Raw genomic sequence first — 13094 nt, 5'->3', positions numbered from 1 at the left:
TATATATATATATATATATATATATATATATATATATATCATATATATATATATATATATATATATATATATATATATATCTATATATATATATATATATATATATATATATACACACATATACATATATATATGCACACACACACATCTCTCTCTCTCTCTGTCTATATATATATATATATATATATATATATATATATATATATATATGTATATATACATATACACACACACACACATACATCTACATACATCTATATATATATATATATATATATATATATATATATATATGTGTGTGTGTGTGTGTGTGTCTGTGCGCGCACGTGCCTGTATTTCTTCTCACCGTGCAAACAATGGACTCCCAAAAAGGTGTGAAATAAATTACATAGCTGCTAAGAGGTATAACTTTTACAGACATATGTATAGGATTATTAAATCTTCCAAAAATATTGGTTGATTACATAATCCTGTCAAAAGTAAACAAACCAAGCTACATCTACTTCTCAATAAAATATAATAAACAAGCTAAACATAAAATTTCACAAAAATGTAGCTCAACTATTAATTAAAAATTAAAAAGTTGCAAACTTACTGATATGATAATCTGCATTGGCAGTTTCAGCTCTGTCATCTGTAGGATTAAGAGCAGTAGGTACTTAACTTGGTTCATAAAACTTTCATAGACTACTTTAGCCCACCCACTTATTAACCATAATGGTAAGATCCAAATGCTTCCTTCTCCAGATCTCAGAAGCCCATATGTTAGAGCAAACTAAGAAAGGGGTCAAGACTACCCAAAGAAAACAGTGTAGGGAGTAAAAACAGTGCTGGAATTAAAACTGACAAAGCAGATATATTACCAAGATAAGTATGTTAACTCTGATGGCTGATTTTCTATTAGGGGAGAGAGTCCCAAGCCAATACTTATGGGTAGCTCATCAAGAAAAAAAACAATATTCTGTATTATAGAACTTCCAAAGGCCCACTTTGACCTGAAGAAATCCTGTTTATAATACCTGGCAAACATATTCAGTGATGTCCATATAAACACAGCTGTGCAAATATCTAATGAAACGTTTTTCAAAAAGTCTTTCAATGTAGCTATGGATCTAGTAATACAAGCACTGACAGCCTGAATTAAGGATTTGTTGTATTTTTGATAACAAAATCTGATGAACTGGAAAGAGTGTATCTTTGAAAACTTTTGACCAAATTTATCTGAAGTGAAGGTCACAAAAAGCTGAGGACCCTTCCTCATAATTTTTGCTCTGTACAAAGAAAATCTGAAATCTCCAAACAATGCAACAGGTATTCATGTCAAATGGAATAACTCAGGAAAAATACTGAAAAGTCATTTGATTATCACATACTAAACTTTGCTGTGACTTTGGCCAAGAACGAACGAAGGATTGATACATAGCAACATTCTATCCTTTTGAAAAGGGATATATTGTAGATCAACACGCAAGGTTTCTTGCAAAGTAATAGCTGCAGTGGCGTTGTCGCCTCACAGCAAGACATTGTCACGTTCGATTCTCAACTAGAGCGTCTTGTGTGTGGAGGCATGCGTGAATGGGAGTGCCTTCATTGAAGATTGTGTGTCAGGGCTGGTAACTCAGCATGTAAAAATCCACTACCAAACATTAGCGGACTGAAGTTCCGCTGTGGTGACCCCTGACCGGGATAAGCCGAAAGACACAATAGCTATCAAGAAAGAGAAACTAAGTCCGCAGAAGATGGTTCAAAATGGATAAAGCATTAGTTTCTGTGAAATAAACTTCAACAAAGAAACAGGAGACTTAAAAAGGGGGAATGCAATAAAAATATGCTGATCTCTCAAGTACGTTTTGCACAACTTAAGAGAGACCAGAGAAGCAAAAATTGCATTCTGAAGGAAAACGTGTAGTTGCTGCTGGACGAACTTTAACAAATGCCATATTTAACTCTGAACTGAAAATCTGAGAAAGACATTCTAAAACACTGGACATAGGATCTGTAAATGGATGTAATCCTCTTGCTGTGGTTCATGTCACGATATAAGCCCATTTACAATTGAAAGATTTTCTTGTTCTTAGTCTCTAAACGGAAGTTACAATGTGGACCAACCCAGTCATGTTCCCAGGTGTTTACTGGGCTAACGACCACAAGGGTCTTTTTAAGCTTAGCCAGGCATCCCAAATCTCTGACAATTTCTAATACCCTAGATAAGTGTAAGCATGGACGTGGGAGATGAACCATTTACAGGTTACCTGTGTCCATTAGAGACACACATGCCAAACCAGGGATGAATTTCCGGTTTCCCATCCAATTGTCCAAAATGCACTTGAATTGGGTTAGGGAGGAACTCTGCTCCACATGGATGGGGAGCCTGTTCCATAAACGGGGTAGTCTCTGGGATACATACCTACCTATCTCTCCAGCAGGTCCTATTTATATCACAAGCAAGGTTTAAGTCCGGTGCTGTTTGTTTTGTGGACATGCAGGAGGTTCATCAGAGTGGGGTCTAACAATGCCCTGTATGCCAGGCACAGATCTCCCATCAAAAGCCTGTAAGAGACAGAATACAGAGATAGGGCCTTGAGGCAGTCTGCCTTAGACATATTACTTATGCCCTGTATTCTTTTAGTGAGGAACCTCTGTGGACGTTCCAGTTGTTGGCTATGCCTGGTTAGGTATATACCAAATGGGACATTGTACTCAATGATACGTCTGATGAATGTCGAATGCAGTAGAACAATGACTTCCATGGACTTAGATGCCATACCTTTGTTTATAAATTGAGCAACATAGAATGAGTTCCTCACCAGTATAGACACATGATGATCAAAGGCTAGATTACTATCTATGCGTGTCCCTACATCCCAGACTACTGGGTCAACTCTAAGGGGCGTGTTGTCAATATGACAGTTACCAGGGATGGATGACTTCCCAAAGGATACTATTATGCATTTCTTGACATTTAGTTTTAGTTCATGGCTCTGACACCAGTTGTTTGTCTGTGTCAGCCTCTCCTGGAGAACATTTGTGTTAGTGCGAGATTCAATGACAGCGCCTAATTTGCAATCATCTGCAAATTTAGTTAGCCAGAGACCAGTGACATTGGCCTTGACTTCTGAGAAGTAAATGCCAAAAAGGAGCAGTCCAAGGACTGATCCCTGTGGGACTACACTTGGGACTGGCCTCTTTGTAGAGGTGGACACCCCAATTCTAACTTCCTGGCTCCTGTCTGTGAGCCAGTTGGCTATCCACCGGGTGACATACGGATTTGTTCCTAACCTCTTGAGTTTGTCAACAATGCATGAGTGGGGTATTCTGTCAAATGCCTTGGCCAGGTCAAGGTAGGCAGTGTGAACAATTCTGCCCTCCTCCACTGCTTTGGTGACCTTCTCAAAGAAGTCTACCAGGTTGAGTAGACATGATCTGCCCTTGATAAAACCAAACTGGGTGGGGTCCAGTGTCTGGAGGTTTACTGCATCACTATTGATCATCTCCATTATAATTCTTTCCATGGTTTTACATATAAAGACTACTGTGACTTATGGGTCTGTAGTTTCCAGGGTCTATAGATGGCCCACCTTTGGGCAGAGAGATGACTGTTGCATTTCTCCATTCGTGAGGCACGAAGCCGGTTTGGAGGCTACAGTTAATAGTAATTCCAGAGGCCCTGATAGGTCATGGTTCATGCTATTTAGAAGGCAGCTTGGATTACTGTTTGGGCCCAGTAATGCAGTGTTCTTGGCCTTAGCGAGAGCATTAAGGACCTGTTCCCTAGTGACAGTAGGGGGAGTTATATTTGATGATATTTCCTGACGGAAGGTTGAGGAGTAAAGTTGGAGTTGAATTTATCAGCCAGGTGGTATGCTATATCTTCTGGTTCAATATAGGTGGCTCCACTTACAATGAGCTCTGCACACAATTGTGTATTGCCTTTGAGGTTGCGGACATAGCTAAAGAATGCTTTGTGGATGTCCTTGGACCAGGAGGCCAAACTTACCTCAGATTTGGCTTTGGTAGATTTATTTGTTCTCCGAGTTGCTTGTTTAGTTTGATGAGTGCTTTTATCCTGCTGGGTGCTGCACCTCCTAATTTTTTGCCATGATTGTCTTCCTCCTGTTATATAACTGACTAATTTTGTGATTCCACCAGGGTGACTTATTTTTTGAGTTAGTTCTGTACTTCTTCCTGGTGGGTACAGCTGCCTCTATGACGCTATTAACATGTTTGTACAGGGTTTCTGTGAACAGTTCTGCATAGGCAAAAGTGTTCACAGCCTTTATGGGGCTTGAAATTTTGCCAGGTCCCCGACCATAACTACAATTGAAGAAACCAAGAAGTTAGCATCATGAAGAGATGGTATAGGTGAGACAAGAGATGAGACTGGAGTTTCTTGGAAAAGACAGAGAGGAGAGCCCCGTCCAACAGATGAGGCCAAACAGGAAACCAAACTTAGCATGGTCAAGATCAGGATGACTGTGGTTTTGCTTATCTTGGCCTTCTGAAGTAATTTTGGAATAAAGGGAAAAGTACAGTTGTGTACACTTAACATAAATGTACATTTTAGAGTGTATTCACTGTTGCAGTCATTACATTTGGGTAATCAGCTGGCATGTTGCTCTCAGTCGGACTGATTAACAAAAGACTTTTATAGGTTCATAGGTTCATACTAGGCTATCTGACCTAGGGCATTTATAAGCCTAGTCCGAGTGTGTTTGGCCACCCATTTTAAATTAATTTTGTTATGCCCTTTTTCGAGGTTAGTATACTGTGCCTCTAACAGTGACAAAGAAGTGATACCAGGGGTAAACCTATGATCTCCCATTCACTCATCAAGATTCCTCTTGAAGAGAGTCAATGAGGGACTCTGCCTAACCTGGACTGGGATTTTATTCCAGAGTGAAGGGAGCCTCTGGGTTATGAATCTGTCCCTCCAGCATGTCCTATTTATTTCAGTGCTGAGGTTCAAGTCTCTTCAGCGCGTAGCTCGATAGGATTTGAAATTTCTGAGGTGCAGCATATCCATTAATTCCGGGTTGGAAAAGGCTTTATACGTCAGGCACAGATCACCTCTGAGCAGGCGGTATGCCACTGAGTAGAGCTGGAGTTTCTTTAACCGGGCAGCATATGGCATCTGTTTGAGCCCTTTGATCCTCTTGGTGAGGTACTTTTGGGGTCTTTCCAGTTACTGCAGGTGTCTGGTAAGGTACATCCCAAAAGGGGCATTGTACTCAATTATGGGCCTGATGAGGGATGAGTAAAGAGGCACGATGACCTCCCCTGATCTAGATGTGAATCCCTTCATGATTAGGTGGGCTATATAAAATGTTTTTCTAACCACTTTGGCCACGTGGTTGTCAAATGAGAGATTGCTATCAACTTGGGTCCCCAGGTCGCTAATTACTTCTTCTGTACTTAATGGATTACCACCTATGTGGTAATTTGTGGGCACTTTGTTTTTGCCAAAGGGGATGACTATACACTTTTTGGCGTTTAGCTTGAGGCCATGGCTCTGGCACCAATTGTCTGTTTCTATGAGGCCCTTTTGGAGGATGCTTGTGTCGGCTGGGGAGTCGATTATGGCACCCAGTTTGCAGTCATCTGCGAACTTGGTCAGCCACAGTCCTTCCGTGTTCGCCTGTACCTCCGAGAAATATATACCGAACAAGAGAGGTCCCAGGACTGAGCCTTGTGGGACGCCACTTGTAACTGGTTTGGAGTCTGACATGGCTCCAGCAATTCTAACCATGTGGGTTCTGTCCATGAGCCAGTTTGCAACCCATCTAGTGACATAGGGGTTTATATTTAAGCTGGTGAGCTTATCTATAATGCCCGAGTGGGGTATTGTATCGAAGGCTTTTACGAGGTCTAGGTAGGCTGTGTGGACCACCTTCCCCTCATCAATGGCCTTGGTGACTGTTTCAAAGAAATCCACCAGGTTTAAGGGGCAGGATCTGCCCTTAACAAAGCCGAACTGGGTAGGATCCAGCGTCTGCAGGTCCCCAATATCTTTATTTATGAGGTCCATGATGATCCTTTCCATAGCTTTGCAGACCAAGCTAGTCAGGCTTATGGGGCGATAGTTTCCAGGATCCGTTGAGGCACCACCTTTGTGGAGAGGGACCACTGTTGCTGTATGCCACTCTTTGGGTACATATCCTGTAGTAAGGCGGAGATTGAACAGTAGTTTTATGTTTGGGTTTAGCTCTTCTTGGAGTTCATGTAGGACGCAGCCCGGGACACCGTCTGGTCCCACTGATACTGTGTTTTTTGCTTTGGAGAGGGCGGCTCTTACCTGAGCATCTGAGATGTCAGGGGGGCAGCACTCTGCTGGGATAGATATTTGCCCTTTTGGTGGGGGGGGGGAGTTTGCGCTGAACCTGTCAGCTAGGATGTTGGCAATGTCTGTGGGTTCGATGTATTTTTTGTAATTTTGGACTAATTCTGAGCATATCTGGGAATTTCCACCCAGGTTCCTAACATAACTAAAGAAAGCCTTGTGATTATCCTTAGTGTCCTGTGCAATTTTTCTCTCAAAGCTGGCCTTAGATGATTTTATGAGTGCCCGTAGTTTTTTGCTAATACTGATCAGAGATGCCTTCCCTTTTTGGGATTTTGCTCTATCATATAGTAGCTTCTTCCTTCTATTGTATAGTTTGTTTATGGCTGGGGTCCACCAGACAGGACGTCTGCCTTTGGAGGATTGGGTCTTGGTTTTATTTGCGATTGCATGATCCATGCATTCCTGAAGGTGTTCATAGAATGCGTTTATAAAGGATTCTGTGGTCTGGGCCGTATTTTCCACAAGCTCGGGGGCTTTGAAGGATTCCACCTCGGTTTTGAGAAGTGTGAAATTTGCTTTAGAGAAGTTTTTCACTGTGGCTTTCTGGGCAGGGGGTGGGGTCAGGATGTGAATATTCAGTGAGATTAGTTTATGGTCTGATCTTACCAGTGAGGGATACACTTCTAGTCTGGAGCATAGAGTCCCCATGTTCTTGATGATCAGGTCCAGTATGTTTTCCCCTCTTGTGGGAGTGGTAACAAGTTGTTCCATAGCATTTGAGTTTATAAATTCTAGGAACCTTTGGGCTAGGGTGTTGGAACTAGAGTAATGCTCCCAGTCTATGTTTGGATAGTTGAAGTTGCCCAATATAATGGTGTTTGGAGAGACCTTCATATTGTCCAGTGTTCTCAGGAAGGCCGAGTGGGGTTCCTGGGTTTGGGAGGTTGTTCTGTAGCAGGCTATAAACTGGAAGGCAGTTTTACCCACCGTTAGTTGCACATGGATAGTCTCTGATGCTTCGTGCTGTACCACCAACCTGGAGGTGTGGGTATCTTTGACGAATATTGATACTCCTCCTCCTTTTGTGGTTCGGTCCAAGATTTGGGGCTGAAAAGCATGGTATGAGGTATAACCTGGTAGTGCTGGCGTACTCTCGGGAGCCTTGAACCAGGTTTCTGTTACTGCACAGATATCGATGTTCTCCATGCTAAGGAGAGTTTCGAGTGCGTGCATCTTGAGGTTTAGACTTCTGGCGTTGAGTAGCATTACTCTTAGTTTCTTATCCCTTGTGATACCTATGGAGGTGGGTTTGTTTGAGCCTTGCCTAAAAAAGGCACTATGGGGGAAGCAAGAGCCTTTGCCAATATCCGAAAGCCCAGGGGTGACAGGTGCAAGCCGTCCCTAGCAAAGCATTGTGGCTTGTCGAGCATGTCATCCCAGGCTGACAGGCATTGGATCCCCTTTGAATGACACCAATACTTAAGCCAACTGTTGAAATTGATCACCTTGTCTTCATCTTGTGGCATCATTCTTGGTGAGGGTAAGATGCTACTCAAGGTCAGGGTCATACCGGCCTGGGCTACATGCTCAGAGAGCTCCTCTATGTCTCTTTTCATGTAGTCCAGGGAGGTACGTCTCAGGTCATTCACACCAGCATGGACAATGGCAGAGTCATATTTGTAATTGCCTTGGAGTGACCTGAGTGCTTGTGTTATGTGGCAGCTCACCATGACCTTCTCCTTGTTCAGCCTGGTGAGCGGGACGTCAGTGTGCCTGACGATAGAGTCACCTATTACAAGTGTATCAGCATTTTAAGCATAGTAAAAGAAAGGAGAGGTATAGTAAGAGAAAAACAGGGGGCTGGAACACTGAATACACTCGAACATCTACATTTATGGTAAGGGTACACAACTGTACTATGTTCTTCGTGTTTCACTGTTGCAGTCATTACGTTTGGGTAGAATCCCAAAGCTATGGTTGGGAGGATGGATTTATACAGCATTAGGAGCAGCTATAAGGCCCTGCAAGACAGCAGTGGCAATGCCAGCCCTGGATTTAGAGAACAGAGCTAAATGGTAATGTTTGGTGAACATATGAACTGAGCTCCAGGTAGCAGCTTCTAGAATGTCTCTGGTAGGAACCCCTTTGAGAAAGGCTGCAGAAGTAGATGCAGCCCTGGTGAAATGAGATCTGATCCCCTTGGAGGATAGGTTTACCATGGTGCATATAGCAGAAACGAATACAATGGCTTATCCATTTGGAAATAGTCTGCATTGAAATAGCCTTTCCCTCTGCCCCTGCAGCAAATGCCACCAATAGTTGGTCAGATTTTCTTAGAGATTTTGTCCTGTTTAAGTAGAATCTAAGTTGTCTGTGTACATCCGATGAATGCAGAATCCGCTCACCCTTGTTCTGTGGATTGGGAAAGAAAGTTGGCAGATGAATGGTCTGATTAAGAGCCACACTGGATACCACCTTAGGCATGAAAGATGGATTGGTCCTGAGAGACACCCTGTCCGGATAAAAAATAATGAAAGGCTCCACTGCCAAAAGAGCCTGTAATTCTGAAATCCTTCTAGCTGAAGTGACTGCTAAAAGGAAAGCCGTTTTCCAGGAGAGAAAATTTAGGTCTGTAGTAGCAGCTGGCTCAAAAGGAGGGAGAGTGAGTTTTTCCAAAACAAAATTGAGGTCCCATGCAGGAGTTGGCTCTCTCCTGGGAGGTCTTACATTTTTGTCAACTCTGAGATACTGCTTTAGCAGAGGATGAGAGAAGAGGGGAGGTTCTGTGTTGTAATGAGCTGAATTGGCAGAGGCATGGATTTTTATGGAAGAAAAAGATAGGCCCTTGTGAAGCATCACAGTTAAGTATTGCAGAATCTGAGGAATACTGGGCATTGCTGTGCTTATTCCTTGTGATGGTCCCAGGCACAGAGTCTTTTCCATTTCTCAGCATAAGAATTTCTAGTACTAGGCCTTCTAGCCTCCAAAATGACATCCATCACAGGTTTGCTGAGGGATGCCAAGGGTGAAATTAGGTGATTAGCCACGCTGCAAGATTCAAAGTTTGGAGCAGAGTGTGCAGAATTTGGAAGTTCTGCTGAGACAGTGGGTAAGGTGTCTGAGGCAGGTGCCACGGAGGAAGGTGTGACACATTGCGCAGGAGTGAGTGGGTACCAGTGTTGGCGAGGCCAGTCTGGAGCAATCAGAATTATTTTTGGTTTGTCCTGTCTGACTTTTAATAGAACTTTGGAGAGCAGAGGCAGAGGGGGAAAAGCATAAACTGATAGAGCATCCACTTTCTCCAAGCTTTTTTGTAAAGAATTCTTGTGCAGAATTTGTCCAACTGATAGTTCTGGGGTGAGGCAAAAAGATCTATGTCTGGACTCCCCCATTTGCGTGTCAACATGTTGAAAACTTGTGGTTCCAGTTTCCATTCATGTGGGTCCATAAGATTTCTGCTTAGTTCGTCTGCCAGAGTATTTTGTTTTCCTGGCAGGAATTGAGCTTGTAGTTGTATTTGGTAGGTCAAGGCCGTGTTCCACAATGCCATGGCTAATCTGCACAGGGGGTAGGAATGTGTACCCCCCTGCTCGTTTATGTACCACATAACTGCGGTGTTGTCTGTCTTAATCATTAGTTGTACTGGATGAAGGTAGTCTTTGAATGCTGTCAAGTGCATTCTGTACAGCTAGCATCTCTGATTGATATGTAGATGCATTTGATTTGGGCTCCATTTGCCCTGAATGCACTTTCCTGCCAGATGAGCCCCCAAGCATAGTCTGATGCATCTGTAGTTAGGGTTTGGGTGGCAGAGGGTGGAGTGAATGGCAGTCCCTTGTTTTGGTAGCTGGCCTCTGCCCACCATAGGAACTCTAGTTGCAGACAAGGTATGATAGGAATCATTGTTTCCAGGCTGTGACAATGTTGACTCCATAAACTTTTTAAGTACCACAAAAGTTTCCTCATATGCAGTCTTGCATATGGAATTAGAAAAATGCAGGAGGCCATGAACTCCAAGGCTTGCAAAATTTGTCTTGCAGACAGCAGGGTTTTTGTGGTCACCTGTTTCAAGCAAGTCACCAATTGAATTTGCTTTTCTGGTGTAAGGTAAGTCATCTGGGCAGTTGTATTCAAGCTTGCACCCAGGAATGTGATTTTTTGAGAGGGTACCAATTGTGATTTCTTTTCGTTTATGGTGTACCCTAGACAAGTTAGAACCCGTTTTAGAAACACCACATGCTTTAGAAGAATGTTCTTGTTTTCTGCCTGAATTAGACAATCGTCCAGGTATGGATACAGTTGAATATTTCTTTGCCTGCAAAATGCAATTACTGGAGCCAGGCACTTTGTGAAGACCCTGGGCGCAGTAGATAAGCCAAAGGGCAGTGCATCGAACTGGTAATGCAAGTAGCCTGCTTTGAAGTGGAGGTATCTACTGCAAGATTCCCTGATTGGGATATGCCGGTAAGCCTCTTTTAAGTCTAGAGTCACCAACAAGGCATCTTTGCCTAGCATAGGTAGTAACTATTGAAGAGTCAGAATCTTGAATTTTGGAATGTCCAGAAATGTGTTTAGAGTGGATAAGTCCAGAACTGGACGCCATGATTTGTCTTTTCTGGGTCCCAGGAAAAGTCTTGAATAGAAACCTTTTCCCTTTTCCTCTTCTGGTACTGGTTGAATAGCCCCCATGTTCATGAGGGACAGAACTTGTTTCTGGGACTCTGCTCACTGATTTAGGGGCAGATCTGGCCATCCGTTTGGGATTGGCAAAGTGTGGAAATGAAATCTGTATCCCTGGGATACTATATTTAAAACCCATTTGTCCTGGGTAATAAGTTGCCAGTTTCATGCATGAAGTGCCAGTTTTCCCCCAAAAGGGGCAGCTAAAAGGTAAGTGCTTAGTGATTATAGAGGAAGTCATTGAGACTGTTTACCATTGGGAGGTGCCTTGTTGTTTCCAGATTTGGTGGTGGAGGCATCCCATTGTTTTGTTCTAAAAGTTCCTTGTGACTGAAACCTGGAGCCTTTGGAATGTCTGGATTTGGCTTGAATGGCTCTCAAAATGGACTGGAAAGGACCAGTTCTTAGTAGGCAAGTGCCTACTAAATCTTGGAGGTTGCACTTGTAAGAAATCTTTCACAGTTTGCATAGATTTAGCTTTATCTTCCATCTTTAACCCTTCTTCAGCCTTATTACCAAAGAGAGACTGTCCTGTTGTAAAGGAGCATCCAACAATTTTGCTTTAACATGATCAGGCAGAGTTTGCTCTTTGAGCTAAGCATGCCTTCTTAGCACAGATCCAGTTACAGCAGCCCTGCAAGAGGCCTCCAAGGAATCAAAACCACATTGCAAATTATGTTTTCCAACTTGTTCAGCTGAATGTAATAAATCCTGTAAATCTTTATTTTCCACACAGTCAGAAATTAACATCATTTTCTGTTTAAGTAGTCCTATAATATGCTGTTGATATTTAAGCATATGAAATTGACAGTTTAAAGACCTGATTGCCAAGGTTGCAGAAGTGTAAACCTTCTTACCCCATCTATCCAGCGCCCTGGAATCTCTATCAGAAGGGGTAGGATTTTAGCAGTAGAGGCCTTAATGCCCTTGGGACCCTGAGAAATGGTTTCAGGATCAGCAGTAGGATTTTTGAAAAGGAATTTGTGGTAGCCAGGAACCCTGTAATATCTGTCTGGCTTACTAGGAGCCGGAGGCAGAGAATCAGCAGTCATACTAGATTCTGAAAAAACATCAACAATGTCTAGAATAGGAGGTATAGCCAAAGGCCTATGCTGAGGAAGAAGAAGAAAATCTCTAAGTCTCTTTTTAGACTCAGAAAAAATCCTGTCTTTCCCAGTGGAAATGTTCTGTTAAGGTATGTAAAGTTTCCCCAAAAAAGAAATCCTCAGGGGGAGAAGCAGAAGGAATGGAATCTTCTGCATCAGAGTCCTCATAAGTACGTATAGATAAATCCTGTTCAGTAGAAGAATCAGAAGAAATAGAATCCTGATTCATAATCAATGTCTTGCCTAGGCCTCTTAGCAGGAGAGTGTTGTCTACCCCTGATCAAGGTAATTAAACCTTCAGCCATTTTGATCATTTGTTTTTTAGGCATAGGGGCCTGCACATGTGGCCCAAGCATCAGTTTTTTAGACACAGAAGTAGATTTTGGCCTTAGTTTTGAAGATGGCGTTGGTTTAATATACAAATCTATAAGCTGGAAAACACCTTCAGAAGCCGTGCCTGCACAGCGGATCCAGACCCATCTAAGGAAGAGACATCCGCAAGTTCAATACTTAAAGTATCTTGCGGCATATCGGACTCCGAATGGGTCTCAGTAGAAGCCTGCGAATCAAAAGTAGCGGGCATCAGGGCCTGCAAAAGCACCCACTGAATACCGGCGAACTAGTGACTGGCTTAGGAGAAGCGTCGTCAGTTTTGGACCGCGACGGCCTGTCTCTGTCTTTCTTTGAGTTTTTTTTTAGGTATTCCGGTAGTCTGATTCCTAACCGACATCATTTCTGGATAGTTAAATCGCGAGTCAAAATATTTAGAAGCAAAAATGTACCGACGTTTAATAGTGCATTGATTAAATCTAGCACAAAACTGACAGCAAGGTACGTTATGATCAGGGCCTAGGCAAGGAATACAATACAAATGAAAATCCTTATGAGGTATTAGCAATTATTAACTTTTACTGACATCGGTAAGGAGCAAGAAAAAGTTTCCCCAACGGGGTACTTAGCTTTTAGTTGAAGACTTCGGTTTTGAAACTCGAAAACGAAAATTTCAGGAGTTAGCCGACCGGCACTTG

The 13094-nt window shown here is 42.7% G+C and overlaps 1 protein-coding gene across 2 annotated transcripts in view; it reads right to left on the bottom strand.

Annotated features, from left to right (window-relative positions):
* SLC41A2 (solute carrier family 41 member 2) overlaps nucleotides 1-13094 on the bottom strand; it is a 1208246-nt gene that overhangs the window by 779817 nt on the left and 415335 nt on the right. The window lies entirely within an intron of this gene.

The sequence above is a fragment of the Protopterus annectens genome, chromosome 11.part0, assembly GCF_019279795.1.
Source record: "Protopterus annectens isolate FY-2018-M chromosome 11.part0, PAN1.0, whole genome shotgun sequence".
In the NCBI taxonomy this organism is placed as follows: domain Eukaryota; kingdom Metazoa; phylum Chordata; order Ceratodontiformes; family Protopteridae; genus Protopterus; species Protopterus annectens.
Note: the sequence above shows the minus strand (reverse complement) of the source record. Positions and strands in the feature narration are given on the sequence as shown.